Consider the following 27,213-nt stretch of genomic DNA (forward strand, 5'->3'; position numbering starts at 1 on the left):
AATCATAAATTTGAATGTAATCTTGTTATGGTTGAAATATTACATAACAATGTAACCTAGCTCAAATAGAGCTGATTTTGACCAGGAGAATTCTCGTTATGAGCCGCACATAATGTAAAATTGACTAATCAAGTTTATAATGCACTGACTAATAAAAATTAAGAGCAAGTTTTATAGTGTATTTATTGATTAATAATGTGCTAGTTTCAAGCCATTAATTTACCTGACGTCATAGAATATGTGGGCAGCAATAAACCATAGAGTTTTATCCAATAGGAAAAATGCTAGTCAATATATATATATATACAAAATAAGAGTAGTTATTTATTAACACTTTTAATTAAAATTTAGTCAATTTATGGTTTTTGGACAAAATTTTCCTTGTGAGTTTGATAGAGTGATCAAAAAATATCATCTATTTCTCTCCGAAAAAGCATCATCTTTGAAGATCTTGAAAATAATTTCTTTATTGCAGTGATCCACACGGTTTTTACACACTTAGGCTTGATTTGATTAAATATTGCATGATATAGTATGCTTTTGTCCAATTTTCTATCAATTAATTGTTTTGACTGAGTTTGTTGAGTTTTGAAATTAAAAAATCTAAAATAACAAATTATAATCGGACTTTTAAGGTCACCATTAACTTCATCTTTAAATGAACTTTGTGTAGATACCTTACACGTCTCAATTGGAGTCATTTAGAGAAAGTTACGACTATTTAATGAAAATTGTGTGAGATAATACTATGAGGTCACCCACAACGCTGTCACTAAACCGTCCCTTAAATTACTATTCGCGGGCCCCACTGTACTTTTTTACTTCATCCCTTAACTATGGGACGAAACCTGCAACCCTCCGTCCCTTAACCGTCCCTTAAATTACTATTCATTCAATTTCATTTTTTATTTTTATTTCCAACCAAATTCAATTAAAAAAAACACACTTCATTAAAAATAAAATAAAATTACAACTTAAAATTCTAAAAAAATTAAAAACCTCATTAATAAAATCCTAAAAAATTAAAAATACATAATTTAAATAGAAGTGATTAATTTGTGGGAATGATTTGATATTTATAGAAGTGATTGGAGGCTTAAAAAAATTTAAAAAAATAAAAAATTTGCAAAAAAATGCCTATAAAAGGCTATAAATGGCTAGTATATTTTTTTAGATTTTTTAAATTTTTAAATTTTTCCTAAATTAAAAAAAAAACAAAAAAAAACATTTTTCCGGATAAAAACGACGCGAGTGGGCGTCACGGACGAACCGGAGCTCGCCACGTCGCCAACGCGCGTGGCGAGACGTCTCGCGAGCTGTCCCTCTGGGACAGGCGTTTCTCCATGACGGGATGGAGACGGAAGGCTGCAACGCCGTCCCCGTCCCTTAACCGTTCCGTCACTCCGGGACGAGATAAGTGACGGCTAAGGGACGCGTTGCGGAAGGCTTGATAAATGGACTCTAGCAAGAAAGACGGAAAGTAGGACTTTTTTTTTACTGTGAAACCAAATTTCTTCCATATTACGGAGTATATATTTTAGAATTCAAAATTTATATCAGCCTCTTCTTCCATGCTATATATATAGGTCTACTCTGACTCAAAATAATTCTCCAAAATTAAGGTGTAGCTTCAGCCATAGAAGTGATAGGACCTACTATTCTAATCTCTCTTGTAGGATTTATATTTTGATCAATTCAGATTTACTATCCCGTCATATTTTATAGTCTAGATATTGCAATCTCTAAAGGGCTTTTGGTACGATGGAATGAGATAAAGAGAGAATAGAATGGAATGAAGATGGAAATGGAATGATGAGAGGAATGGAATGATGGGGATTCCATTCTATTCTTGTGCTTAGTTAACGTAAGGAATAAAAATAAAATGGAATTGAGTAGTGTGTGTAATGCGTAGTATATGTGGTGTGTGCAATGTGTGTAGTGTGTGTGGTGTGTGCAATTTGTGTAGTGTATGAAGTGAGTATGTATAGTGTGTGTATAGTGTGCATAGTGTGTGTACAATGTGTGTAGGGTGGATTTTTATTAATAATTAATAATTAAAAATTCTAAAATTTTAGTCTTATTATATAATTTAAAATTATAAAATTGAGTGATATTAAATTTAAATATAATATAATATTACTATGTTTATAATTAAAATTTAAAATAAAAAGAAAAGAGAAAAATGGAATGGAATGGTCATTTCTTAGCTAAGTGAAAAGAATGACTATTCCTATGTGGAATGGTGATTCCTAAGAATGAAAAATACCAATCAAAGAAATGGAATTGAGGTAGGAATGTTATTCCAATCCACCAGAAGGCCCTAATAACAATAAAACAAAGCAAGGTAGTGATCCAAAGAAGACCAAAGTCAACAAAATTATCTATGAGGTTTATCTAGTTTACTTTATGTTAAACATATGTTTATCTTGTAATTGTTTTAGTTTATTTGTCTATAAGTAATTGAATATTTAGAGTTTTATGGTTTAATAATAATCGACTCCGAATGTTTAGCATATTATTTTTATTGTCCATATTATACTTGGTTTTACTTTAATAATTTTTCGATAAAACCGACTATTTGACATATAGTTGGATGATTTTAATTATTTGGCTAATAATTGAATGATATGTTACGTCTGTGCAAAACTCAAGAGAGGAATATTAAGACTCGAGCATAGAAGTTGTTAACAAGAAGTCAACTATAACTAAAAATGTTTGAGGCTAAGTTGTGAGAGCACGAATAAATTCTATAAATTGTTAAGAGTTACAATACTCATGATTCGTAATAGGGTCAATGGTGTAATCTACAATCTATACATGAGTTTAGTGATAATAGTGATTATTCTAGAAAAGCCCCTGTTACTGTTAATTGAATTGAAAGGTTAATGCTTAAACTGGAATTTCCTTCTTTAACTGATACAATTCGAAATTTCTATCTTTTATTTATTTATTTACGGCTGTTTAGTAGTAATAAAAATCCTTTACAAAATGTGGTTTAGATAATGCATAAGATTTATGTTGTAGAATCTAATTATTAGTGTTCATGAATACTATATGTGTAATTGAGGATTAATAGCGTAATAGAATCCCCAACTTCTACTACTTAGAGCATCTGCAAGGGTGAGCAGGTCGGCATCCGTCCGTCCGTGCCAGCGGCACGGAGACGCTGTCCGCCGCTGCGCTCGCGCCGTGCATCGAGCAGCGCCGTGCCAGCGAGCAGGTGACATGGCCGACGCTGATTGGGCAACGGCATAACCGTTGCATTTGAATATTTTTTTAAAAAAATTAGTTTTTAATTAAAAAACCGATTAAAAATAAAAAAATTTATTTTCCCACTTCCCAAAAAAAATATATCCGTTTTCTACCCACTTTCATTTTTTCCCCCAAAAAACACATTTTCATCTATAAATACCCCCACTTTCACACCTGAAAATTCACACCACATTGCACAATTCTCATCCACATTCTCTCATTTCCATTCTCATCTACATTCTCTCATTCTCATCTAAATTCACACCACATTGCACAATTCTCATCTACATTCTCATTTCCATTTTAGTATTTTAATTATGTATTTTTTATTTTTTAGGATTTTAATTATGTCTTTTTTATTTTATTTGTAATATTATTTCAGTTTTTTTTAATGAATTTTAATATTATGGAAATGTTTTTATTTAAATTAAATAATAGAATGGTGGGACCCTTGTGCTCGTCCTTGCGGAAGAGCACATCTATGGATGTTGTGCTCTTGCCTAAGAGCAGACAGAAAAAGTGGAGCTGGTCCCACAACCGTGCTCGTTGGCAAGAGCACGGTTGTGGGTGTTCTCAGTATTGCAAAGTTTTGTCATCCTGTCTGTCTCTGAATGTTGTTTTCTAAATTTCTAAAAATGAATAGTACGTAAGCTTGATGAGATTTTATTTAGCTAATATATGAGATCCGTAAAAAACAAAAGTAATGTAAAAAATTAAATTCTCATCAGTTATTAAGAAATTTATTTTAGTACATAAATAAGATGTATTGTAAATCAACATGAAAAAAAATAAAGAAAAATAACACAATTGGTCTAGAGATTTAGTCTAAACCGAATTCTTTAAAATTAAAAAGTAATATAAAGAATTAGGGAAATCACTCATTATTTAGGTAAGAAAGAAAAAGTGATATTAATCATAGTGTATTAAAATCTTAAAACCAGTTACGAAATAAATAAAATTTAACTATTAGTTTCCTATAAGAATCAAAATACGGAGTATAATTTAAGGGGACTTTACTCAACGCCGTCATCCTACTTGTACTTACTACAAAACCTGTTAGAAAATAAATGTTGATCACTAATGTGAATTATGCATGACATTAATAGTGCCATATTAAGTTATTAACATACGGACAGGATCTAATAAAAATATGTAATCTACATTAATATATTATGCACATTTGACTTTTTTTTGGTCATAAGTCAATATTTTTATTAGGGCTAAATAAAAAGAGTCAACACTGTTATTGTCCTTAATTGCAATTACAAATTACCACATTTTTTCAACAGTTTATACATATTCAACCTAATTAATGTAATTTGATAAGATCAACAACCCATATCCAACCTAACCAAAGTGATTTATTAAGACCAACAATTAATTAAATAGATATTCAACCTAGTTAAAGTTATTAAGATTCTATTCAGACTATTTGAAACTTATGTTGCAGTTCAAAATTCATACCTTATTGTTTCGTGCTTTAGTTTTATGTTTGTTTTAATTTCTCAGTAATAAATAAGGTTAAAATTTGTTATACTTCTCTCCGTGTCAAGTTATTTGAGACAATTTTTTAGGATAAAGGGATTAAAATAAGAGAGAAAAGAGAGTTATATTTTTGTTGAAAAAATAACTCAATTGATCTTGGATACTTTAAAAAGGAATGTAATCAGCCGTTAACTTGAGGAGAAAAAAATTCCCAGTCAAAGAATACCAAGGTGGCAATCCTATTTGGTATGTCACACTAATAAATTTTTGACATATGGAAATATATATTCTTCCAATTCCAACTAGATCAATAAATTATGGAAATACTCTTAATATAACCTCACACTCTTAATTATATAGAAAGTTTCTTCATATTCGATATATAATACATGCACTACATATTTACATATAAAATAAGTATTCAATTATCGTTTCATACATGCAATGATAAAATTGATTCATATAGTGTTCATAGAATTAATGTACACTAATCAAAATTAAATTAATGTCAGTACTGTTACTTGTATTATTTTATTTTATTGGAACTATTACTAATATTTAATGTGCAAGTAAACTATTAAAACTAATTAGAACTGTATATTTTACCAACATAAAATATATATTATTGTTTGGAGGATAGTTTATACACATAATATATATTTTATTATTGTTTGGAAGAGAGTTTTTTATACCTTTTAAGTAAAAGTATTACTTGTTTTATTTTATTTAAGTTTTTTGATTGGGGATCACGATAACTTATATTATAGTAATTTATTTTTTCATAATTTCAAATTTAATTGCTATGTCATACAATAATCATATGTCGTATTTTGTTTATGAATTTTTCATGGTACATTACAAAGGATTAATATAATAAAATACTACTCTTTTTTAGATTATCTTATTATTATTATTATATTTCTATAGTTTAACATAATATATTAATATTCATATCATTAATGTGTAACGAATAAAATAAATTAAGAACTATATGAATACTATAAATTAAATTAACAAAAGGAAAGATTTAAAATATTATCTTGATTTATTTTATTATTGCACCTTAATTGTATTATATGAATGCATGTATGAAACGATAACGGAATACTTATTTTATATGTAAATATGTAGTGCATGTATTATATATGGAACATGCAGAAACTTTCTATATAATTAATAGTGTGAGGTTATATTAAGAGTGTTTCCATAATTTATTTATCTAGTTGGAATTGAGAGAATAAATATTTCCATATGTCAAAATCTTATTAGTGTGACATACCAAATATGATTGCCACCTTGGTATTCCTTGATTAGGGAATTTTTTCTCTAAACTTGAGACACATGACGTATTAAATAAGAATATTTTATTTGAATTGTGGGAATTTAAGAATTTATACATATAAAGTTGACTCGAAAGGGAAACACATTGCTCTAAACCAGCCCAATTAACCCAAAAATAGTAAGCTAAATAAAAGAAATTTGATTTCTAAAAGTTAAATGATTTGAGGAGATTCTCAGGCAAAGACAACACACATAGCTCGAACCGATGGGGGTATGGTCTTCAGGTTTGACAACTTTATCCTTGTGTGAGTTGTCTGTTTTTGCGCTGGTGTTGGCTTATTTTGTCACTTTTTTAGGTTTGTTGTTGGGACTCTTATTGGGCGGCCTTGTTTTTATTTTTGGTTTGTGTGTCGCTCGAGCTGCTTGGCTTTTGCTTTTCCTTATTCTTTGTAACAATTTATGGCTCGCCTGTAAGACTTGAGCATTTTTATTTATAAAAAATACACATGGTTTACTCAAATTTGTTCACGTGAATTTCTTGAAATATACTAATTATAAATCAGTTTCTTACTTATAACTAAAGAGAACTGCAATTTTAGTAATACATATAATTATTTAAAAAAGGGATAACTGCCTTAAAAGTCATCAACTTTGTCCGAATTCCGGTTTTTCCCACGAGCTTTAAAATTGGCGTATAAAGTCACAAACTTTGCATTTAGTCTGGTATTTCTCAACCCGACCCGACCCTGTGTTTTCCGGCAGCTCAAAATCCTATGTGGCATGCCTGAATATTGACGTGTCCGGCATCGGAAAATCGTAAAACGACGTCGTTTCCTGAGATACAACATTAATCCTGCCACCGCCTCTCCGAGATACAGCAGCACGGCCATTAATCCTGCCGTCTCCGAGATACAGCAACACAGCCTAAACCCACCAAGCTCACATCTTTACACCACCGCCTCTCTGACCTCTCCACCACCGCCGCCAACAACAGCAACCCCCGCTCCTCAAACCTCCTCCGCTCCATCTTCGCCACGTGCTCTTCCTCCGCCTCACTCTCCTCACTCCGCCACTTCCCCCACTTCCCCAGCTGGCAAGCAGTTCCTCCGGTGCTCGTGCGCCTTCTCGATTGCAGCAGTTCCTCCGAATTGAAGGAGAAATCATAAAACAACAATTACTGCTGGCACAGTCAGTAATTGGTATTGCTGAACAATTTCGAGCAAATCATAAAAAAATCACACTCAGTGATCGCTTTCTCGAAGAAACAGCTGAATGTTGACTTGGACGGCGAGAAATCAGATTGAATGTTGACGTTCATAGAAGAGAAGCTCCAGGATTTGTGGAGATCGGCGGGGAGGGTGCGGCGGAGCTCGGAGGCGGCGCGGCCGTAGCCGTGGTTGGAGATGATGCCGCATTCCCAATTCCAGGAGTCGAGATCGGTGCAATTGGGGACGACGAGGTCGCGATTGAAGGGGTGGGGGAGGTCGTAGGAGAAGACGCCGTCGGAGGGGAAATCGTCGGTGTATAGGTCGGGAGGATGCCCCGGGAGGGTGAGTGAATCGGGACGTAGCGGACGGAGGGGGAGGGGGAGGAGGAGCGGTCAAGGAAGCAGAGGGGGGGAGTGCGGGCGATGGAGATGAAAACGAACGGCGATGGAGAGGAAGACGATGAAGGCTTGGGGGTGGGAGGAAGACGATGGAGATTTATCCCTAAATGCTGATGTGTAACTTTTAATTTTGTTTTTAAATTTTTTAATAGTTTTTAAATTTTGTTTTTTACATTTATTTTTTTTATATTGCACGGTCAATAATTTTTGCACATGTCAGCCGCCACGAGACGCCACATCAATTAAATACGACACGTCAGCGCACTCTTTCGCCGGAAAATCCATCATGGGAAATCGGCGACTAAATGCAAAGTTTGTGACTTTATACGCCAATTTTAAAGCTCGTGAGAAAAACCGGAATTCAGGCAAAGTTGATGATTTTTAAGGCAGTTATCCCTTTAAAAAACTTGGCATGCATAATAAGTATGGATGAGAGAGCTTGAATTGGAATTTAGTTGTGACAAACTGGAAATTAAAGGTAGTTGTGAGCTTCAGTTTGTCACGCCTTGTTTACTCGATAGATGTAATACCCGAAAATTTGTGGAATTTTATTCTTTTAATTAAGGATGAAATTTTTATGTTTTTGTGTTTAAAATATGGTGTGGAAAATATTATTTGTGTTTATTTGATTGTTGTGGATGTGGTATTTTCTACCTAGGCAAATTAAAATGGAATTAAGTAATTAAGCTATGAATAAAAACTCCTAATTAACAAATTAAATCCCTCCCTCCCCAATTCTCTCTTCTTTTTCGAAAAAAAAACCTCCCCCATCACCCCATGATTCTCTCAACCGCCCCCACTCCCTCATAACCGATTTCCCTCCCCCTCTTTTCCATTCGTTCTCTCTTCTCGGTCTCTCTCTCTCTCTCTCTCTCTCTCTCTCTCTCTCGCTCTCTAGCTCTCATCTCTCTCGAAATGTGCTCTCACGGTAAGCTCTCGCCCCTCTCTCTCTCGGTTTACCTTTCCCCATTCATCCCCTTCTCATCATCATCTTGGCTTCTTCAAGGTGTTACGCTCGTACGTTGTAAATCGGTGTAGGGAAAGCTTCGAATTTACGTTTGAACTATCCAAGAAAGGTAACCAAACTCTAACCCTTGTTTAATTCGAAAACTCATGCATATAGGACGTTTTGGATGGTTTAGATGCTGAATAGGGTTTGTGGCTTTGTGATATGGTTGAGCATGTTTTTGGTAGTAACTGGCAGTGGGTTCCGACCCCTTTTTATCTAAGCAAACGATCTCCGTTGGGTACGAATTTTGAACTGTATAAAGGTTAATGTGGCTTCTGTGTGGTGTGTAATTTTCAGCCTCTTTGGATGTCGTATGAATTTATTATGATTTTTGCAAGTAAACTGCGCAGTTTCGCGAGTTGTATGTTTTTGGGAGATGTTTTCATGTGCAATTGGCGTGATTCTGAGTGCTATGTTTTTGTGATGAATGTGGGTGTGTTTGACCAAGAGATGGCTCGGGAAAATCAGTGTTTGGTTCGAGGGTTTTGCGTGGGTTGGCCGAGAGTTTTAGGGGCCGGCCTAGGGCAGTGTTGTGGGGGGGTTTTGAAGGGATGATCCCAGGTGTCTGGGTGTGTTTTGGGACGGAGAATGTGTGGTGTGAATGTTGTATAGGGTTTGAGAATCGGAAGTTGGAGGAAAGTGAGTGTGCACGGGATGAGCCAGGCGGCCGAGGTGCCGAGCCAGCGGCCGAGGTGCCGAGCAGGCGGCCGAGGTGCCGAGCAGGCGGCCGAGATGCCGAGCCAGCGGCCGAGGGGCCGAGCAGGCGGCCGAGGTGCCGAGCCGGCGGCCGAGGTGCCGAGCAGGCGGCCGAGGTGCCGAGCAGGCGGCCGAGGTGCCGAACCAGCGGCCGAGGTGCCGAACAGGTGGCCGAGGTGCCGAGCCAGCGGCCGAGACACCGAGCCATGTCGAGACGCCGATCCTTTTTCCGAGTTTTTCCGAACCTTTTCCGAGCCAAGTGAGCCGTTTGCACAGTAAGGGTATGCCAGGACTTGGAGTGCTGTGTTCGTGTGTCGTGTGCGCGTTTTGGGTACGTCGTTTGCGTGCGGGGTGTGTTTCGAACGTGTGACTTTGTGTGTTTGTTTTGTAACATGTTGTTAAGTGTATGTACGTGTAACGTGCTAGATGTTGAAGTCGTCCACGTAGGAATCATGCATTGTCGTTTAAAGTCTCGTCTCTTCTGACTCTAATCATGATACAATTTATCTTTCAAAAGGGTGATCGTTTACGAGGAAAGTGTGGTTGAAGAAGGGAATTATTTTTAAAAGCTAAGCAATCGAGGTGGGCTTTTCTACCCTACTTTTACGTGGGTTGTTTTTAATACGGACTCTGTTCCGGAATTGTTTATGGAGGTGAACTGTTTGTCTTGCCAAATGTTTTGATTTGAAACCTATCTGAAGTGGTTTACCACATATGTTTAATCGAATTCGGGTCTGTTGGGCTGCGAACCCTCAGGCTAGTGTACACGAGACTGGGTGCCATCTGAGAGCAAGTTGGCCGGTCTAGATGACCTGGGGTGTGGCCACGCCCCTTGTCACCGTTTGGATCAGATAGTGTATGATTGAGGGAATAAGGGTGGCAATATCGGAAAATGACTGCGCAGTCGAATTTATGAAATATATTTTGGTGTACTTGGGTTATTTTCATTACACTCAAAACCCCAATGTTACACTGTTATGGCATGACAAACTATGATTTTGGCGTGTGTCCACTGAGTGCAATAAGTACTCAGCCCTGCATGTTGTTTTCTTAATGTGCAGGTTGAGCGGCGATGGGGAGGACGGATGTTGAGCAGTTAAAGTCAAAATGCGTTTCACTTTGTTTTGGATAATGTCGTGTCGTCATACCCGGCATTATCTGTCTCTTGATCTTTTTCCGCTGCTTGTAATCCGAAACAATGTTTTCATTTAAACTCTGGTTACTTAAACTTTTGAAATGTCGCTACAGTACCTTGTTTTAAAATGAATTTCCTTTTATTAAATGTCTTTGGGTCAAATATTCTTGTTTTTCCCCTTTCTTCCCCGCTTCTTTACTCCTCCCCTAGTCGCGGTCCACCGTACTTCCTATCCTTAGGAAATGCGGGCGTGACAGAGTGGTATCAGAGCCTAGGTTTTCTCTTTCTGCTCTGGACCCAAAAAATTCTTTTTCTGACTGGAGTAAGTTTTCAAAAGAGTCATTGGCTCAACATCCGACTCATCGCACTCAACCTGAAATGAGGTAATGAAAATTTCGAAATTTTGGAAAGTATATGGAAGTGGAGGAAATTGTGATTTTGGTGTTGAAAATGATTTTTATGTAAAGTTTAAGTAAATGTTGAGACATGTGGAAGGGTACAACGTGATGTGGAAAAGTTGGAAATTATTTGAGTTATGAACTGTTATGGTGTTATGAACTGTTGATGTATGATGAACTTATATGAAAGCATGTGGCTGATGTGTGATGATATGATGACGTGAATGTTGATGTGAGCTTTTATGTGAGTATGTGTTGGCCTTTTGAATGTTTGAACTTAGACGTGATAGAATTTCACTAGTGCTTCTTGGACCTATGATAGATAAGAGCTTTTGGCCTTTGAACACCAGCGGGTTTGGGTTAGAACAGCGATACGTGCATACACACTCTCTCTCTCTCTCTCTCTCTCTTCTTCGGTTATGTACTCTGTTTTTATACGCGAGGCGGTTGTTTCTGTTTTTCTATAGATGGCGCGTATGTTCCGAACCGCGCGACGGAGTGATCGCGATAGACTTAGGGCACAGAGGGTGCTCAGAGATTATAGAGTGTACCGGAAGAAGGATCACGTACCGTTGATCGAGTTCGTGGCACACTTCGACACCCTCTGGAGGGCAGCTCAGGAGTTCGGAGTGACAGAGCATGACGGCATTGAGAAGCTAATAGATTTGCTTCCCGATAGCTGGAAGGAGTGGGCCGAAAGAACGGCGAGGAGGTACACGTGGCATGAGCCCGCTACCGATGACAAGGTGGGTGACATGGCTGGCTTTCGGAAAGCCGTGTATTGTGCACTGGTGGACTCTCGAGAGGAGCAGCCCCCACAGGAGGTGGAAGAGAGGGTCGTGTATCAGGACAAGTATGTGAGCATGTACGAGGGTGAACAAGGGTATGAAGATGATTATGAGGAGGCTCTGCCAGGGAACTCCGAGGAGGACGACGACGAAGACCCGGAGGAAGGGCCTATGGATGAGGATGATAGAGTCGTAGTCTAGAATTAGAATAGTTCGTTGTCTTTTCAGTTTTTGCTTTCAGTACGATCTACTCTTGGGAACAATGTTGGCCTTCTTTCTTTTAATGAGAATTTGATTTTGATTTATATCCTATGTGTTGCATCTTATACTACATGAAGATTTTGTGAGGAAAAATTTTGAGAAAGTGGTAATTTTTGGATGAGAATGGTAGTAACACTTTTTGGATATTGAATCAGAATGCCGCCAAGACGTGCACGCCAACCACGACAAGGACCCAACGTGGAGGCACCACCACCGCCACCACCACCTCCACCCCCGCCTCAATAAGAAAGATTCATAGTTACGTTCTCAAGGCAGAATCCCCCAAAATTTGACGGACAAGGAGACCCATCCAAAGCGGAAGAGTGGATACGCGGCCTCGAGCGTATCTTTAGGGTCATGGAGTGCACAGATAGGGAGCGCATTGCTGGCGCTACCTTTCAACTGTCAGGTGCTGCCGATTACTGGTGGGAGACTCGGCAAAGAACTATGAATCCTGCCCGCCTGGAGGCGCTAACATGGGAGGAGTTTAAGGTGGAGATTGACAACAAGTATGTCCCAAAGACGTACAGACGGGCCAAGGTGGTAGAGTTCCACACGCTAAGCCAAGGCCGAATGACTGTGACCGAGTATGACCGAGCCCTCGCGCAGATGGCACGATATGCGCCCGAGTTGATGGACACCGATGAGAAATGGGCGGTGAAGTTCCGGGCCGGGCTCAGAGATGAGATAAAGGCCGCGTTGGCCTGTCGAGGAGAACTCTCCTACTCGGAGATCTTGACTTGTGCACTGGACGTGGAAGATGCACTCCCTAAGCCAAGAGTTGTGGCAACAACAAACGCAACACCCCTACAAGCTCAGTCAGGCCACCAAGAGAAGAGGAGGTGGGATGGTGACCAGGCTCAGTATGGTGGTAAGAGGCCACAACACATGAGGAACCCACCCTACAATGGCGGGAGACAGAATACTTTCCAACCGAGGGCAAACTTTCCACCGAGGAACCCTCAATGTGGAAGGTGCTTCAAGTATCACACCGGGGAGTGTCGAGACCCTAGGTGCTTCAACTGTGGTGGGAGTGGCCACTACATCCGAAATTGCCCAAACAAGCACATGGGAACGGGAACGAGACAGAACCAGCTAGGCTTCCGTCCACAACCCCAGGCTTTACCTGCACCTCCACCACAGCAACGCCGCCAAGGATTGCCATCGCAAGCAAGAGCCTACGCCTTGAAGGGGAAACAGCCGGCAAACGGGAAAGAAACCTTTGGGCAAGGAAACTTGGCAGGTATGGGCACACTTCTCAATATGCCTATAGTTGTCTTGTTTGATACGGGTGCGTCGCATTCCTTTATATCAACGTCTTGTGTGGATACTTTGGAATTACCTACTGTTAAGACCGAACCCACTATGAGTGTGACCTCACCGGTAGGCGGGACTATAGATATATCCCGATCTTGTGCATGTGTGAACTTTGGAATAGGTGAACTCAGTTTGTTGGCTCATAATTTGCAAATAATGACGATGGGTAGCGTAGACATAATCTTGGGTATGGATTGGTTAGCGGAGAACCACGTTACCCTTCATTGTAGAGAAAGGGAAATCTCGTTTGAAACCCCCGGAAAAGAGCCGATGAAGTTTCACGGAGTCCCAATGAGCCGACGCAAGTCCATTATCTCTGCGCTGCAAGCCACTACAATGATGAGGAAGGGATGTCCAGCGTACCTTGTTTATTTGAATGGGGAGGAGAAGAAAGACAGGAAGATAGAAGATGTGGCGATAGTGAGTGAATATCCCGATGTCTTCCCCGATGCATTGCCGGGACCCCCACCCGACAGGCAGGTAGAATTCACGATCGATCTGGAGCCCGGATCGGCACCAATATCCAAAGCACCTTATAGAATGGCACCAAAAGAGTTGGAGGAGCTTAAGGTGCAACTACAAGAGCTACTGGAATTGGGATTCATTAGACCTAGCGTGTCACCATGGGGAGCACCAGTGTTGTTCGTAAAGAAGAAGGATGGAACGATGAGGATGTGCATCGACTATCGGGAGCTAAACAAACTAACGCTAAAGAACAAGTATCCGCTACCAAGGATAGACGACTTGTTTGACCAACTTCGAGGGGCAGGAGTCTTCTCTAAGATGGATTTGAGGTCTGGGTACCATCAGTTGAGGGTTCGGCGAGAAGATGTACCCAAGACGGCGTTCCGAACAAGATATGGTCATTATGAGTTCGTTGTAATGCCTTTTGGACTGACGAACGCCCCGGCAGTGTTCATGGACCTTATGAACCGCGTGTTCCATCCATTTCTGGATCGGTTTGTCCTGGTTTTCATCGATGACGTGCTCGTTTACTCAAAGAACGAAGAGGAGCACAAAGAGCACTTGAGAACCGTCTTAGCAACTCTAAGGGACGAGAAACTATATGCCAAGTTCAGTAAATGCGAGTTTTGGCTCAAGGAAGTGAACTTTCTTGGACATGTAGTAACCTCAGATGGAATTCGTGTAGACCCGGCCAAGGTGGAAGCAGTGCAGGAATGGAAGCCACCTTCTACACAAAATGAAATCCGAAGCTTTTTAGGACTGGCGGGCTATTATCGAAGATTCATCGAGGGATTCTCGAAGATAGCAAGGCCAATGACGCAACAACTGAAAAAGGGAGTCAAGATGATTTGGACGCCAGAATGTGAGGCGAGCTTTCAGTTGTTGAAGGAGAAATTGACCACCGCACCAATCCTAGCTGTGCCGGAGCCAGAGACTGACTATGCGGTATATACGGATGCGTCGAAGGTGGGACTGGGATGTGTGCTTATGCAGAAGGGGAAAGTGATTGCATATGCATCGAGACAATTGAAGCCCCATGAACTGAATTATCCGACGCATGACTTGGAACTGGCAGCTGTGGTGCATGCTTTGAAGATCTGGAGACACCATCTCTATGGAGTCCGTTGTGAGATATACACGGACCATAAGAGTCTAAAGTACTTCTTTGAGCAAAAGGAGCTGAATATGCGCCAACGTAGGTGGCTCGAGTTGGTGAAGGACTACGATTGTGGTATAAATTACCATCCGGGAAAAGCAAACGTAGTGGCCGATGCTCTTAGTAGGAAGTCTCAATCTCAGCTGGCCACCTTTCTTACTATCGAGGAGAGTATAATCCAAGAGTTCAGTAAGATGCGCTTGGAAGTGGTGAGAATGCCCGAGACTGTGGAAGGGATAGTAGCCACGTTGGTGATGGAACCCGACTTAAGAGCCAGAATTGTGGAAGCTCAACGGCGAGATACGCTACTAGAAAGGATTCGCTCAGAAGTGAGGACGGGTGAACCCGGAAGTTTCCGTGAGGCAGCGGATAACGGTCTCACCTACAAGGGAAGGTTGTGTGTGCCCAAGGATGAAGGCTTGAGGATGGAAATCATGAGAGAAGCACATGAAACCCCATACGCTGCTCATCCAGGGAGCACCAAAATGTATCAAGACTTGAAAAGACAGTTTTGGTGGAACGGTATGAAAAAGCATGTTGCAGCTTTTGTGGAGAGATGCCTAGCATGTCAACAAGTAAAGGCGCTACACCAACGGCCCTATGGGAAATTGCAACCCCTCGAGATTCCGGAATAGAAGTGGGAACATATTGCAATGGACTTTGTGATAGGACTGCCAAAATCCCAGCGAGGGAACACGGTGATTTGGGTGATTATAGATCGTCTCACCAAATCTGCCCACTTTGTACCGGTTCGCGCTACTTATGGATCCGACCAGTTGGCTAAGGTATATGTACGGGAGATTATACGCTTGCATGGAGTTCCAGCGACAATCACATCTGATCGTGATGCTAAATTCACTTCTAGATTTTGGACAATCCTGCAACGCGAGTTGGGGACTAAGTTGAATTTCAGTACAGCTTTCCACCCTCAAACCGACGGGCAGTCGGAGAGAACGATACAAGCCTTGGAGGACATGCTACGAGCCGTGGTGCTTGATCGAGGCTGGGGTTGGGAAGAAGTGTTGCCATTGGTTGAATTCGCGTACAACAATAGTTACCAGGCGACTATCAAGATGGCCCCATATGAGGCCTTGTATGGAAAGAAGTGTAGATCGCCACTTTATTGGGATGAAGTGGGTGAGAGAAGAATTCTCGGACCAGACTCTGTAGAAGAGATGATAGAGATTGTCCGACAAATCCGTGGGAGGATCAAGGAGGCACAAGATCGACAGAAATCTTATGCGGATGTTCGAAGGACCGAGTTACAGTTCAAGGTCGGGGAAAAGGTCTTTCTGAAAGTTTCCCCTTCTAAGGGAATAACTCGTTTTGGAGTGAAGGGAAAGCTGAGACCCCGATTTATTGGTCCATACGAGATTTTGGATAGAGTCGGCGTGGTAGCATACAGGTTGGCTCTACCACCAAGCTTTGGAAATGTGCACAACGTCTTCCATGTGTCACAATTGAGGAAGTACGTGTTTGACCCCACACACATAGTTCACCAAGAAGAGATGATGGTCCTAAATCCCGATCTAAGCTATGAGGAGAAGCCCGAGGCCATTTTGGATCGAAGAGTGCAAGAATTGAGGAATAAGTCAATTGCTTCGGTGAAAGTACGGTGGAGGAATCATGGAACCGAAGAGGCAACATGGGAATCAGAAGATAAGATGAGAGAGAAGTTTCCAGAGCTGTTTGAGTAATCTAACAAATTTCGAGACGAAATTTTGTTAAGGTGGGAGGAATGTAATACCCGAAAATTTGTGGAATTTTATTCTTTTAATTAAGGATGAAATTTTTATGTTTTTGTGTTTAAAATATGGTGTGGAAAATATTATTTGTGTTTATTTGATTGTTGTGGATGTGGTATTTTCTACCTAGGCAAATTAAAATGGAATTAAGTAATTAAGCTATGAATAAAAACTCCTAATTAACAAATTAAATCCCTCCCTCCCCAATTCTCTCTTCTTTTTCGAAAAAAAAACCTCCCCCATCACCCCATGATTCTCTCAACCGCCCCCACTCCCTCATAACCGATTTCCCTCCCCCTCTTTTCCATTCGTTCTCTCTTCTCGGTCTCTCTCTCTCTCTCTCTCTCTCTCGCTCTCTAGCTCTCATCTCTCTCGAAGTGTGCTCTCACGGTAAGCTCTCGCCCCTCTCTCTCTCGGTTTACCTTTCCCCATTCATCCCCTTCTCATCATCATCTTGGCTTCTTCAAGGTGTTACGCTCGTACGTTGTAAATCGGTGTAGGGAAAGCATCGAATTTACGTTTGAACTATCCAAGAAAGGTAACCAAACTCTAACCCTTGTTTAATTCGAAAACTCATGCATATAGGACGTTTTGGATGGTTTAGATGCTGAATAGGGTTTGTGGCTTTGTGATATGGTTGAGCATGTTTTTGGTAGTAACTGGCAGTGGGTTCCGACCCCTTTTTATCTAAGCAAACGATCTCCGTTGGGTACGAATTTTGAACTGTATAAAGGTTAATGTGGCTTCTGTGTGGTGTGTAATTTTCAGCCTCTTTGGATGTCGTATGAATTTATTATGATTTTTGCAAGTAAACTGCGCAGTTTCGCGAGTTGTATGTTTTTGGGAGATGTTTTCATGTGCAATTGGCGTGATTCTGAGTGCTATGTTTTTGTGATGAATGTGGGTGTGTTTGACCAAGAGATGGCTCGGGAAAATCAGTGTTTGGTTCGAGGGTTTTGCGTGGGTTGGCCGAGAGTTTTAGGGGCCGGCCTAGGGCAGTGTTGTGGGGGGGTTTTGAAGGGATGATCCCAGGTGTCTGGGTGTGTTTTGGGACGGAGAATGTGTGGTGTGAATGTTGTATAGGGTTTGAGAATCGGAAGTTGGAGGAAAGTGAGTGTGCACGGGACGAGCCAGGCGGCCGAGGTGCCGAGCCAGCGGCCGAGGTGCCGAGCAGGCGGCCGAGGTGCCGAGCAGGCGGCCGAGATGCCGAGCCAGCGGCCGAGGGGCCGAGCAGGCGGCCGAGGTGCCGAGCCGGCGGCCGAGGTGCCGAGCAGGCGGCCGAGGTGCCGAACCAGCGGCCGAGGTGCCGAACAGGTGGCCGAGGTGCCGAGCCAGCGGCCGAGACACCGAGCCATGTCGAGACGCCGATCCTTTTTCCGAGTTTTTCCGAACCTTTTCCGAGCCAAGTGAGCCGTTTGCACAGTAAGGGTATGCCAGGACTTGGAGTGCTGTGTTCGTGTGTCGTGTGCGCGTTTTGGGTACGTCGTTTGCGTGCGGGGTGTGTTTCGAACGTGTGACTTTGTGTGTTTGTTTTGTAACATGTTGTTAAGTGTATGTACGTGTAACGTGCTAGATGTTGAAGTCGTCCACGTAGGAATCATGCATTGTCGTTTAAAGTCTCGTCTCTTCTGACTCTAATCATGATACAATTTATCTTTCAAAAGGGTGATCGTTTACGAGGAAAGTGTGGTTGAAGAAGGGAATTATTTTTAAAAGCTAAGCAATCGAGGTGGGCTTTTCTACCCTACTTTTACGTGGGTTGTTTTTAATACGGACTCTGTTCCGGAATTGTTTATGGAGGTGAACTGTTTGTCTTGCCAAATGTTTTGATTTGAAACCTATCTGAAGTGGTTTACCACATATGTTTAATCGAATTCGGGTCTGTTGGGCTGCGAACCCTCAGGCTAGTGTACACGAGACTGGGTGCCATCTGAGAGCAAGTTGGCCGGTCTAGATGACCTGGGGTGTGGCCACGCCCCTTGTCACCGTTTGGATCAGATAGTGTATGATTGAGGGAATAAGGGTGGCAATATCGGAAAATGACTGCGCAGTCGAATTTATGAAATATATTTTGGTGTACTTGGGTTATTTTCATTACACTCAAAACCCCAATGTTACACTGTTATGGCATGACAAACTATGATTTTGGCGTGTGTCCACTGAGTGCAATAAGTACTCAGCCCTGCATGTTGTTTTCTTAATGTGCAGGTTGAGCGGCGATGGGGAGGACGGATGTTGAGCAGTTAAAGTCAAAATGCGTTTCACTTTGTTTTGGATAATGTCGTGTCGTCATACCCGGCATTATCTGTCTCTTGATCTTTTTCCGCTGCTTGTAATCCGAAACAATGTTTTCATTTAAACTCTGGTTACTTAAACTTTTGAAATGTCGCTACAGTACCTTGTTTTAAAATGAATTTCCTTTTATTAAATGTCTTTGGGTCAAATATTCTTGTTTTTCCCCTTTCTTCCCCGCTTCTTTACTCCTCCCCTAGTCGCGGTCCACCGTACTTCCTATCCTTAGGAAATGCGGGCGTGACAATAGATCTCAATCCGACTAATCCTGATCAATCGGGTTTGCGGATTAAGGTCGAAAGTCTCCCAGCGCATAGTGGAGTTTGAACCCGTGACCTCAAGATCACCACAGCTCCATGCTGCCAACTGCGCTACAACCCGTTGTTCTTCCACCATTTTTTTAATCATCTTGTTATGGAAAATATACAAATCCACCATCAACTCTCCTCACACAACCACACATTTTGGACATCTATGCACTTTTTAATATATATATAGCGAAAGACTAGGGGGGATTTGAATTGATTGCCGTGTCATAATTATACACGTTGAACTTCGATCACAATGATTTTCAAATGCAACTGTTTTTATTTATTTATTTATGCTGAAGTTCGAATATAGTAAAGCGTATATATAGATTGCAATATAAGAAATGAAAAACTATTAGTTTTTGGCAAATATGGACTGAAAAATAAAAAAAAATAAATTAAACCTAGCCACTTAAAACCAATCATTTTTGTAAATACTACTTCTGCCAATAAATAGTGTAGTACTTATATTTATCCAGGCAACACTGCTTTTCTAAAAATTCATGCCAAATATTCCTTAGTTCCATCTTTTGTACTTATAACATGATTAATTGGCATCATTATTTTCCATTCTGTTACCATTTTCTTTATCATGAAAAGCCTCGCACTTTGCAATATTTATTCCATTTCTGATTGAGGTATTTTATTATTATTATTGGTATAAATAAAATATGCATGTAAACAAAATAGATTCGATTTCAACTGTATATTTGTCACCTATGTTTCTCCATCTTGTTGCTTTGTAGGAGTACGCTATTTTATAGTAGGATGGAGTTTGTGGAATATTTTTCTTATAATATACATATATATTTCAAAATTATGTTGTTTTGGCTATTATTTGTAGTTTCTGTTTTTTTAATTGAATTTGGTCCCCTTTTATAGTGGGAAAGTGGTCTATTTAACAACTTTATTAGCTTTAATTAATTCCAAGAGATTCAATTTTTTGACTTGATTATGAAATCGTAGCAACTACTATATAAAATATCTTTATCTCTTATAAAAATTTTTTTGGCATTGTTAATTTGAAAAATCAAGTAAATATTGACGGTGATGATAAATTTTATCTGGATTGTTCTAATAATTGTAATTAGATTTTAAGCGAATTTAATTACTACAACGAATTAGAGACGAGATTGATAAGAGTTTAACTAGATTACCACACGTTTAATTGCTAGTTGCTAACGACCTTCAACCAGAAGGAAATCCAATTCATTGTACATCTCAAAAAATCATTTGATGTATTCTAAAGGAATAATTAATTGAATTGATTCTACTCATCAAATAATTTAACATGTCATAATTAGTGCAGAATATTTAAAAAATCAGGTTATCGGCAGAATGAAATCGATTTGAGATCGTCTAAATCTGATTTTGTGGTCCACTTTAATGTAGTCTTTTTCCACAGTATGCCTCTCTATGTGGAAAAAAATAGCTAGAAACATCTAATTTAACAAACCTCATAATTAATTTAGCTATGCCAAAAATATGTAAACGCTAAACTTATTTTATCATATGTTCGTTAAGTAGAAAAATTGCAAATAATTCTTTGTAAGAATCTTCCAAGAATTGAAGAAGAAATTTCTAGTTAAGAATCTGATTCCTACTTAACAATATTTGACTCAACTTATTTTAACATAAATAATACCTCTGCAAGTGTACTAGGCTAGTGTAGCAATTAGCAAGCAAGAATATTGTATTCCACAGAGACAAAATTGTACTAACTTAATCATCACGAACAAAAATCAACTACTATCTAGACAATCGGAAAAGCTTTGGTTTGTTCTAACAACTAATAAAAACATATAATAAGCAAGTAAACAAATGAGAACAAGTAAACAAGATGTGAAAAGATAATATGGAGAAAATTGTAGAACTCAAGGATTCGATGCACAATTTCAAGCTCTTATCCAATCTATTTGCCTTACCTTTTGGTGTCCCTAGAGTTATTAAGTCGATCACAATTATAGATTAAACCCCCTCCCGAGGTGAGAAACCTGTAGATTAGGTGCTAGAATTGAAGTCTCCTTCTAATCCTAAACCCCTAACTTCCAAAAGCACGATGGGATCAAAGACCTCACTCAAAACCTCAACTCTCCCGAGTTTTATTGTTTTAAGGTATGAATTATTCTTCTTTCCAGATTAATTATTTCATCTCCCGATTAGTCTAGTTAATACTACACAATTAAGTGGTTATCAAGCAATTGAACGAATAAACCCAAGAATAATCAAATAACTACAAGTGTAACACCCCGAGTTTTTGTGTACGGATTTTTGGAGTATAAAAAAAATTTGGACGAAGAGACACTTGGAATTAAAGTGAAAGGAATTTAAATTTTTATGAACTACAATTGTTGAAAAGAAGAAATGCCAATTAATCAAATAGAGTGCTCTACACCTAATTATATACAAGAAGTGAATAGCTATGTCTTAGCTATTCTAAAGGACAAAGTCTACAAGTTTGACTCTAGCTAGAAATGGTATTGGAATCAAGGAAAGCTTGAGCATGAGTCATCTTCTCATCCCTTCTCGATTTCCAGCCCCACAACACTCCAATTGTGCAGCCCCTAACCTACAAAGTTTACACCAAAAAAAGAGGTTAGTTTGGAACCTATAAATAAAGGAAAGGGAGGACCCAAGCTCAATTAAGAAGAGGAATAGTAGAGCTATATAGGTCAGTCATTAGGCTGCAAATTAGAGCTGGGATCAGCCACATTTTGACCCTTCTCAACTTGCACCAATAAGGAATCAAACAAAGCTGCCACAAGATAAGAGAACTCAACCACAAGCCAAGGATGGGAAGTTAGAACCCCCTTTTACCGAGACTCAGGGAACAGTCAAGGGAGGACTCCCTTCCCTCAAGAATTTCACCAAAATAGGCAGGGAAGCCTATTCAACAAGCTCAAAAGAAGGAGAAACATGTAGTTCAAAGTAGCAAGTTACACTCCCTAAAATCTGCCACAAAAGACAAGGGAATTTGCCTATAAATGCCGTCGCCTCCTCCCCAAACTACACTTGTTAAATTCCACAAGGTGAGGAGTGCGACGGAGTGAGGAGCAGCGACGGCTCAAGGCGACGGCAGTAAAGAGGGCAGCCACAACCGAGAATCACCAAGCAAGGTAATCCCAACAACCCCTCTTTGCATCACATGAGTAACAAGAACATAGAGATATCACCAACAATTAGATACCATAGCCCCTGCCGAGAATGGAAATGGCGGATAGAACTTGCACACATATAGTAGTTCAAGCATAGCAGTGTGAATAAAATCATCCCAGTAAGATAGATTGTCCCCAAAATCTCAACTTTAAACCACAAGAAGCAAATGGAAATTTCACATAGCTACTGCCATAACTCAAAGAAACTGAGAAAAAGGGAATGGAGAAAAGGGACTTAGCTTTAGGGGAAGGAGCTGCTCGGCGGAGGGGGCTGACGCGAGTCGCCGGCAACGGTGTGACTCCCAGCGGAAATGTCAAACTCCCGGAGAAAGGCAGAGAGATCAGCGTCGAGAGCCTGATACGCCGGCAAGGACACTCCCTCGCGAAGGAGACAGCGGCGCGGGACGACGGCGGGCTCCGAGGGTGCTGTTGGGGTGGCAGCGTTTCGCCGAGAGCGAGAGAGATGGCTCGGAGACCGACGAGCTGCCGCCGATGAACTAAGCTGAGAAAGAAAGTGAGAGAGATGAGATGGCGCAGTTCTAGAGTGATAGAGGGAGATTGGGGGTCTTGACGGAGAAGATAACCGGCTGTTTTCCGGCAGTGAGCACTGGGGAGAGAGACAGAGATTTGATTTGGGTTCTCAGATTGGGGAAGAATGAAAGTGAGGAATGGGATTAGAGAGAGGGAACGATGGGTTGATTACTTGGTTGATTTATTTCGGCCAAGGGATTTGTTTGTTGGGCCAATAATAAAAAAATGATGGGCTGCAGATTATTAAAGGGAGACTTGGGCCAGTATATTTAATTACTTGGGCAGATTGGAGCAAGAGAAAAAAAGTTGTGATTCGTATTTAATTGTTGGGATGAAAAAAATTGATCCTTAGGCCAAAATAAACCAAAGGGGGAGAAGAGCAGTTGAGTCAGACGGAATTATTTTACGAAGGAGCTTGGGCTGAAATTAAGTTGGTCTTATGCTAGAATTCTAATTAAGTTCTTGGGCCATGATTAATTAGGGCATGCATTCTAATTCTAATTCTAATTAAAAGTTTAAGAATTTTCTTAAGTCTTGTTAGTAAGTTGTGTTGTTTTCAAAAAGGTTATCTCCGCGAGCTAAGGTCGGAGTCAGGAAAAATCAAGTTAAGGAGTTTTAAGCGAACGAGGTGGGCTTTCAGTTTACTATAAAGTTTTTGCGAAAGTATTTTTAGTGAGCTTTCTATTTATGATGAGCAGTTATGTGGGCTTTCGAACTAAAGTGTTTTTATGTGGGCTTTCGAACTAAAGTATTTTAGTGAGCTTTCTATTTATTATGAGATGTTACGTGGGCTTTTTGTTAAAGTTACAGTTTTTACGAGAAGTGTTTTTATGTGCTTTCTATTTAAGATATGATGATAAGTGCGAGCTTGCTTTTTAATGTGAAGTGTTATGATAAGTGCTATTTGCTTGGTGTTATTATATGACGTTATGTGTTGCTTTACGAGTGCTTATGAAGTGAAGCCTCTGTTGAAAGTTTCGAGTTCGGTTTTGACCGATAGAAATGAGTTTTGTTAAAAGTATGTGTACGAGGAAAATGAAGTTTCAAAAGTTTTGAGTTCGGCTTTGACCGATAGAAAAGTGAGCTTATGTTTCAAGAGTGTTTTATGAGGAAATGAAGGTTTTGAAAGTTTTGAGTTCGGCTTTGACCGATAGAAGTGATTTTCGAGTTCGGCTTTGACCGATAGAAATAAGTTTTGATCCAAATACGTTTACGAGAAAAGAAGGGAAGTTTTGAAAGTTATGTGTTCGGCTTTTGATGAAAAAAAAAGATGAGTTTATGTTAAAAAACGGTTTTATGAGAAAAATAAGGTTGCAAAGGTTATGTCAAGCCATGTTTTGTTTTGAACGTTGCCTATCCGACTGACTAGCAAGGACGATGTCCCTACTAGACCAGAAGTTTCAGTTTTGTGAATTCAGGTTTGTAGTGGGATGAGCCCATACATTCTGTTTCACCAAGAGTTAGTGAATTCGGGTTTGTAGTGGGGTGAGCCCATACATTCCGTTTCACCAAGAGTTAGTGAATTCGGGTTTGTAAGCGGTTGAAAGCCCTTACATTCCGTTTCACCGAGTTTCGTGAATTCTGTCCACGAGGAGGTTAGTGGGCTTCCGTTCCCCAGGAGTTAGTCAGACATATGTTCCAGGAAAATAGATCGAAAGATCGCTTTTGAAAAAGGAAAAGGAAAATGTTTTAGTGTTCTCGGACTTTTCCTAAAACCCCGAGTTCACTCAAAGAGTGGCTTGACATAATCAGTTTTTATGAAAATATATTTCGGCACGTGTCCACTGAGTACACCAAGTACTCAGCCCTGCATATGTTTTTAAAATGTGCAGGTTGAGCAGTGATGACGGCGGGCGGTGTTGAGCATAGACGATGAAGATCCTTCGATAGAATAGTACTCGGATGCGCCGTGTCTCCATACACGATGTTATCTGCTCTTGACTCTTCCGCTGCAAAGTAAAAGTCGAGTTTACAATCTTTGTATCATGCACTCTGATATAGATAAATTCGAGTTATTTCAGTTCAAGTTTCAGTTGTGCCACAGTTTTCCCCTTTCTTCCCCGCTTCTTTCATCCTCCCCTAGTCGCGATCAACCGGGCTTTCTATCCTTAGAAAGTGCGGTCGTGACAACAAGAGCAAGGTAAGAACGAAATTTATTGAATAAAAACTATGAAATTAGTGCATCATCACCATGAATTCTACAAGAAAGGTTTAGCTACTCATGTTCATAGAGAAAACCAAGTTTGACACAAAGAATTCCATCAAAAATATGAAAGATAGATACTAAGAACTCATGTGGAACGAATCTATGGAATGAAGCTTCAATCTTTCGATCTAGAGTCTTCAATCTTCAATTCTCTCTCTCAAAGGTGTTTTTGGGGTGTGTGTGAGTGTGGTAGGTTGTAGTTGTAGAATAGAATGTCTAGACTGCAACCTTAGCCTTTTCTTCTAATTCCTCTCGTCAAAAATCGTGTTTGAAGCAAAACAAATCGTCAGTCAATAGTACCTGGCCGGGTACAATTTCTGAACTAGAAACTCACCCGGCCGGGTGCCACTTTTCGACCATCTTCTGGACTCTTAGAGCATAATCACTTTGCCCGGTCGGGTGTAATTATTGAACTAAATATACACCCGGTCTGGTGATGCTTTTCAGAGCCTTTCTGCTTCCATATCACCAACAGTCGCATTTTTTTCCATCTGTTTTTTCTAAAACACTCAACAAACACATGAAACTCCAAAGGATAGAATAATTGGTTGGACAAAGAAGATTTCGAGTGATAAGCTCGGCATTTAGCACTTCAATAGACCAATTAAACCGATAAAAATATGAGTTTGTCAATCTTATAGTCCTATATATAAACTATTTAATTAGTATTTGCGTGATAGGAGTATTATTTAAGAGAATGCATTTATTTGAAGAATACGAGAGTGTGATTAATGGCAGAAATAAGTCACATAACCTAACTCGTAACAAAATTATTGAAATTTTGAGCCAATAACATTACACATGCTATAAAGTCATGGCCGGTCCAATTTCCACATACACGTTAACCTCTCGCTTACCTAAACTTTCTCCTGGAAAATTAAAATTTCAAAAAAAACTTCTTTTCCTTAACTTAATTATTAAGTTTAAATGCAAACCATACCAAACAAATTATACTTTCAATACAACAAAAAAAAAATCGGATAAAAACGCTAATTTGTGTGTCTAATTATTCCACCAACACTTCATAAAGTGTCCTTATTGTTAGTTTTCCATGTTATGGTACAAAAGATTAAAATAATTTGTCTTCAAATTAGGGATGTTTTATTTTGCGTCCTACATTATGATTATTTTTAAAAATTTTGTAATTGTGTCTCAATTTTTTGTCTCTAAAAAATAAGCTTTTTTATAATGTTTCATCTCAAAAAAAAAAAAATTTATTGTATCAACCATTTCACAAATAAAAAATCAATAAATTATAGTATATCTTATACTTAGGCCATCCGCAACGTAGTCTCTTATCCGCCTCTTAACCGTCTCATCTATTACTATTCATGGGCCCCACTATACTTTTCACTCCATCTCTTAACTAAGAAACAGAACCTGCAACCCTCCATCTCTTATCCGTCTCTTAACCATCTCATCCTTTAACTATTCATTCAATTTCATTTTTTTATTTTTATTTCCAACAAATTCAATTAATAAAAATAAACTTCATTAAATAAAATAAAAATTACAACATAAAATCCTAAAAAAATACATAATTAAATTCGTGGCAAAATAAATAAAAAAAGACATAATTTATAGAAGTTATAAAAACTACTCCGCTGGCGAATCATCCCCCGAAAGCGGTGAAGACGGAATACCAAGTTGTCCCGCCAGATACACAATGCCGGCATGATGGGCTTGAAATTGGGCAGGCGTCATGCGGGAAGTGTCTGCCATCGTGGCGGTGAAGTACATGGACATTAAGGAGGAGGGCGGCCCTTGGGAGCCCGCCTGGCTTGATTCGCCTCGGCCGCTCCTCCCTCTAGCCTCCTTCGACGCCTTGGTCCCTTGCGGGCCGACGGCGCCCACGGGAGGACCCCCCCTGCATCGTCCGCGTGCCATCAACCTCCTGCGAGACAACCTCTTATTCGGCGCTGCCTGAACCGCCCCCACTAGACGAGTATTGGCCACTCGCTGTGTGTTTCGTGCGCTTCGAGGTCGAGCCCGTGCTGTACTGGACACCGTCTGCCCACCTTGCCTCGTCTTTGACGACCTCCCAAACATCGACATGTTTGAATTCTTTGCCGGTGTCGTCAAAATAGTATTGAAAGCCGATCTCAGAATGTCGGCTCCCGTGGCTCC

General features: G+C 40.0%; 1 long non-coding RNA gene across 1 annotated transcript; it reads left to right on the top strand.

The window, feature by feature from the left end:
• The first annotated feature begins 21,488 nt into the window (after positions 1 to 21,488).
• LOC121780906 lies at positions 21,489 to 24,906 on the top strand. Its single transcript, XR_006046112.1, has 2 exons — positions 21,489 to 23,508; positions 24,713 to 24,906. It is a non-coding gene; the product is annotated as an uncharacterized LOC121780906 (long non-coding RNA).
• Positions 24,907 to 27,213: the final 2,307 nt, after the last annotated feature.

This window comes from Salvia splendens, chromosome 20 (genome assembly GCF_004379255.2).
Source record: "Salvia splendens isolate huo1 chromosome 20, SspV2, whole genome shotgun sequence".
NCBI classification, from domain to species: domain Eukaryota; kingdom Viridiplantae; phylum Streptophyta; class Magnoliopsida; order Lamiales; family Lamiaceae; genus Salvia; species Salvia splendens.